We start from the raw sequence: 6,000 nt of genomic DNA on the forward strand, positions 1-6,000 counted from the left end.
AAAACTCAATGCATCATGGGAATCACCCGGCAGCCTATGTCTATTGCAGCATAACTAAGGTCACCTGGTCCAGCCCTAACTATATGCTTTAGCAAAAAGGAAAGTTTTAAGCCTAATCTTAAAAGTAGAGATAGTGTCTGTCTCCCGAATCCAAACTGGAAGCTGGTTCCACAGAAGAGGGGCCTGAAAACTGAAGGCTCTCCCTCCCATTCTACTTTTAAATACTCTAGGAACAACAAGTAGGCCTGCAGAGCGAGAGCGAAGCGCTCTATAGGGTGATATGGTACTACAAGGTCATTAAGATAAGATGGGGCCTGATTATTTAAGACCTTGTATGTGAGGAGCAGGATTTTGAATTCAATTCTGGATTTAACAGGAAGCCAATGAAGGGAAGCCGAAACAGGAGAAATATGCTCTCTCTTTCTAGTCCCTGTCAGGACTCTTGCTGCAGCATTTTGGATTAGTTGAAGGCTTTTCAGCGAGTTTTTTGGACATCCTGATAATAATGAATTACAGTAGTCCAGCCTGGAAGTAATAAATGCATGAACTAGTTTTTCAGCGTCACTCTGAGACAGGATATTTCTAATTTTAGAGATGTTGCGCAAATGGAAGAAAGCAGTCTTACATATTTGTTTAATATGTGCGTTGAAGGACATGTCCTGGTCAAAAATGACTCCAAGGTTCCTCACCGCGTTACTGGAGGCCAAGGTAATGCCATCCAGAGTAAGAATCTGGTTAGATACCATATTTTTCAGGGCCGAGTACAATAACCTCAGTTTTATCTGAATTAAGAAGCAGAAAGTTAGCGGCCATCCAGCTCTTTATGTCTTTAAGACATTCCTGCAGTTTAACTAATTGGTGTGTGTTATCTGGCTTCATGGACAGATAGAGCTGGGTGTCATCAGCATAGCAGTGAAAATGTATGCTATGTCTTCTAATGATACTGCCTAAGGGAAGCATGTATAATGTAAACAGAATTGGTCCTAGCACTGAACCCTGTGGAACTCCATAATTAACCTCAGTGTGTGAAGAGGACTCTCCATTTACATGAACAAATTGGAGTCTATTAGATAGATATGATACAAACCACTGCAGCACAGTACCTGTAATACCTACAGCATGTTCTAATCGCTCTAATAGGATATTATGGTCAACAGTATCGAACGCTGCACTAAGGTCTAGCAGGACAAGCACAGAGATGAGTCCACTGTCAGAGGCAATAAGAAGATCATTTGTAACCTTCACTAAAGCTGTTTCTGTGCTGTGATGAGCTCTGAAACCTGACTGAAACTCTTCAAATAAACCATTCCTCTGCATATGATCTGTTAGCTGTTTGACAACTACTCTTTCAAGGATTTTTGATATGAAAGGAAGGTTGGAGATTGGCCTATAATTAGCTAAGACTGCTGGGTCTAGAGATGGCTTTTTGAGTAAAGGTTTAACTACAGCCAGCTTGAAGGCCTGTGGTACATAGCCGATCATTAGAGATAGGTTGATCATATTTAAGATCGAAGAATTAATTAATGGCAGGACTTCTTTGAGCAGTTTTGTAGGAATGGGGTCTAAAAGACACGTTGATGGTTTGGAGGAAGTAATTATTGAAGTTAACTCAGAAAGATCAATTGGAGAAAAAGAGTCTAACTTAACATCAATGGTACTAAGAGTAGCTGTAGATAATATTACATCTGTGGGATGATTATTGGTAATTTTTTCTCTAATGATAAAAATTTTATTTGTGAAGAAGTTCATGAAGTCATTACTAGTTAACGTTAAAGGGATGGTTGGCTCAAAAGAGCTCTGACTTTTTGTCAGCCTGGCTACAGAGCTGAAGAGAAACCTGGGGTTGTTCTTATTTTCTTCAATCTGTGATGAATAGTAAGATGTTCTGGCTTTGCGGAGGGCTTTCTTATAAAGCAGCAAACTATTTCTCCAGGCTAAATGATGATCCTCTAGATTTGTGACACGCCATTTCCTCTCCAGATTACGAGTCATCTGCTTTAGGGTACGTGTTTGAGAATTATACCACGGAGTCAGGTACTTCTGATTTGAGGCCTTAGTTTTCACAGGAGCTACAGTTTCCAGAGTCGTACGTAGTGAGGAGGTGAAATTATTAACAAGATAATCGACCTCTGTTGGAGTAGCGTTCAGATAGCTGCTCTGCTCTGTGTTGGTACAGGGCATTGGAGATGATAACAGTGGGTGGATTATATTCTTAAACTTAGTTACAGCGCTTTCAGAAAGACATCTACTTTGATAAAGTCTACTCTCTACTGCTGTGTAATCAATTATTGTAAAAGTAAATGTTATCAGGAAATGATCAGACAGGAGAGGGTTTTCAGGAAACACTGTTAAATGTTCAGTTTCTATGCCATATGTATGCGGGGGCTCATGCTGAATCTTTTCAATCTCCTGAGAAAGAAGAGGTGCTGTTGCGCCTTCTTCACTGTTTTGTTTGTGTGTACTGACCACGTAAGATCCTCAGCCAGATGTACACCAAGGAACCGGAAGCTGCTCACTCTCTCCACAGCAGCGCCGCTGATGGTGATGGGGGTGTGTACTTCTCTGCACCTCCGGAAGTCCACTATCAACTCCTTTGTCTTTGCGACGTTGAGGGTGAGATGGTTGTCTTGACACCAGTGGGTCAGGGCGCTGACCTCCTCCCTGTAAGCCGTCTCATCACCGTTGGTGATAAGACCCACCACTGTAGTGTCGTCCGCAAACTTCACAATGATGTTGGAGTTGTTAGTGGCTGTGCAGTCGTAGGTGTAGAGTGAGTACAGGAGAGGGCTCAGTACACACCCCTGTGGAGCACCAGTGTTCAGTGTGATGGGGGATGAGGTGATGCTGCCCAGTCTGACCACTTGGCGTCTGTCAGACAGGAAGCTAAGGATCCAGCTGCAGAGGGAGCTGCTCAGTCCTAGATCCTGCAGTTTCCTGTCCAGCTTCGAGGGAACGATGGTATTGAATGCTGAGCTGTAATCTACAAACAGCATTCTCACATACGTGTCTCTCTTCTCCAGGTGTGACAGGGCAGTATGTAGTGTCAGGGCTATGGCATCATCAGTGGACCTGTTGTGGCGGTATGCGAACTGTAGAGGGTCCAGTGAGTCGGGTAGTGCAGAGCAGATGAAGTCCCTGACCAGCTTCTCGAAGCATTTGCTTACGATGGGGGTCAGGGCTACAGGTCGCCAGTCATTCACTGATGAGATGGTGGAGGATTTGGGTACAGGGACGATGGTGGCCATTTTGAAGCAGGCTGGGACTACAGACAGAGAGAGGGAAAGGTTGAAGATGTGCGTGAACACTCCAGCCAGCTGAGCCGCGCATGACTTGAGGACGCGGCCGGGAATCCCGTCCGGACCAGTAGCTTTGCGTGCGTTCACCTTCCTGAAGCACCTCCGCACATCCTCCTCAGACACAGTGTGCGCACTGACGTCATCTGCGGTGCGCACACTGTCCGGTCTCATGGTGTTCGCTGTGTCGAATCTAGCGTAGAATACGTTTAGATCCTCACACAGAGAGGCCGTGGTCTGCGGTGTGCTGGTTTTCCCTCTAAAGTCTGTGATCGTGTTTAGTCCCTGCCACATACTCTGAGGGTTGTCAAACTGTTGCTCCACCCTGTCCCTGTACTCACGCTTGGCTGCTTTGATCGTCTTCCGGAGTTGGTAATGTGTTTTACCATAGTTCACAGTGGAGAATAGCTGCTGACATAATGTGGATCCGAAGATCCATAATTGGCCTACCTGGGTTTGAAAGTCTCGATAAATACACGGCGTTTCAGTGGGTATACCGGCTTCCGCGAGTGTGACGCTTATTTTGAGCGATGAAAAAAATAATAAGATATAATTTTATTTTTATGTTTCAATATCACAATAATCTTCCAATTTAGAACTACAAGTTAAAAAAAGAACTAAACAGAAATAAAATACACTTCAGCTAAATACTTCTAATTTATTTTCCCAAACCACCCGGAGCTGCAAAATAAAGACTAAAGAGCCGCATGTGGCTCCAGAGCCGCGGGTTGCCAACCCCTGGGCTAGGATGAGGGAAGTCTGGGGTCATCAGCTTAGACTGCTGCTCCTGTATAGCATCATCAGATAAAAGAGGGAGAAACTCATTGGATGGATGGACGGACGGATGGTTGGATGAGTTGATGGATGATGGACAGATGGATGGATGGATGGGACTAAACTAAATTATTGGACCACACTCTGGTTTTGGAGAGACTGGTGTATTCCTCCTTCCTTTATTGTAGTGGGGTTCCAGGTCCATGCCGCTGATCCTGTCAGGGTGATGTCAAAGTTTCCAAAATCTGGACGCTTTTCTCTCAGTGATCCACCACACTGACGGTGAGGGAAAAAACAAAGAGCAGCCACTCATTGGCAGAGCTGAAACTTTGAAACAGTGAAGAAGAGTGTTAGAGCTGGGCTACATTATATTGAAGGCCCAGTATGTCACTATAACTGCTCAGTCACCCAGCAGTTATCGCAGCGATCCACGGCTGTGATGTGAGTCTCCTTTGTGCAAAAATGCACAGCAGGAGTTTCCTGTGCTTTCTGCTGCAGCACGCATCCAGATAACTGTGTCATTAATGAGCTGTATGTCTGTGACCTACATGCTTGGAGTTTCTACCAATGCTGCTTAACAGAAGCTGCCATTAAGTGGAGTTCATCCCTGCCGTTCCCCCCTCGTCTGTCTGTGAGTTCACTTTCAGTTTAATGTCACTTTGAACGGCCGGCTTTGAGGACGTGCATGTTGAACTCTCAGTTCACCAACAAATCCTTGGAAGCACAGTTCATCTTCCTTCGGTGTTCCCTCGGAGAACAGAGCGTGTTTCCTCTGCATAATGAAATCAGACAGTGTGATTATTCTGATGACCAGCTGATGATGTAGAGGATGGCCACACTGCTTTTAGTACACCATAAAATCTCTTATGGTACAAATCTTTGTAATGTTAATCCTGACCCAGTCAAATATACTTAATAAGACCTCAGATGTAGATGCTGCTGATATCAGGTGTTTGTTAGTGATGCGGTGACTTTGATTTGTAGAATACTTTATCCAACGACATGGTTTTACAGACATGTTTAGCAATAACAGGGAAGATTTGTTTGCTGTGTGGACTCGCCAAGCTTAATATTCATAACAGCAAGCAAGTTTGTAAAAATAGTAAAAGTTATTTATTACTGGACATGAAAAAAAAATACACAGGCAGAGAAAACAGGCCATCTCGAATATTCCTGAAAGCTGGAGTTTTATCTAGTTCAAGCTGTTATAAAGCGAAGGGTTTGGGAGCCTGGCTTTGACTTTGGACTTTGCCCACTGCTAAATGAGATGAACCAGGCTTGTTGGTAATGACTTGCTTAAGTGTTTAGGGTGCTATAAAAAGGCGGCCTGAAGGTGTTAAATAATTGACGAGACAAGAGGGTGCTTTGTTCTCAGCTGAAGGATCATAAAGTCTGGTGTCCTTGTGGGTGGGTTGTCGTGTGATGTGGTGACTGGAAGTCTTAGTTTGTCTTTGTGAACAACATTCTTACTGAAATCATCACTGAAACAGATTGTTATTTATTAGCAGCCACTGTTTGACTAAAAGACAAACCCGAGTGGAGTAAATATGCAAGTTATCTTCAGCTTTCTGTGACCTTTTTTATTCGTGTGCAAATCAGACTGAGCGACCGTGGCTCAGGGGGTTGGGAATCTTGGCATCTGTAACCGGAAGGTTGCTGGTTCGATCCCTGGGCTCTCTGTCCTGGTCGTTGTGTCCTTGGGCAAGACACTTTACCCTACTTGCCTACTGGTGTTGGCCAGAGGGGCCGATGGCGCGATATGGCAGCCTCGCTTCTGTCAGTCTGCCCCAGGGCAGCTGTGGCTACAACTGTAGCTGCCTCCACCAGTGTGTGAATGTGAGAGTGAATGAATAGTGGTATTGTAAAGCGCTTTGGGTGCCTTGAAAAGCGCTATATAAATCCAATCCATCCATTATTATTTATTACTTCTCAT

This window comes from Rhamphochromis longiceps, linkage group LG2, assembly GCF_057381845.1.
Source record: "Rhamphochromis longiceps isolate RC_006_pf linkage group LG2, R_longiceps_female_GT1.1, whole genome shotgun sequence".
NCBI classification, from domain to species: Eukaryota; Metazoa; Chordata; class Actinopteri; order Cichliformes; family Cichlidae; genus Rhamphochromis; species Rhamphochromis longiceps.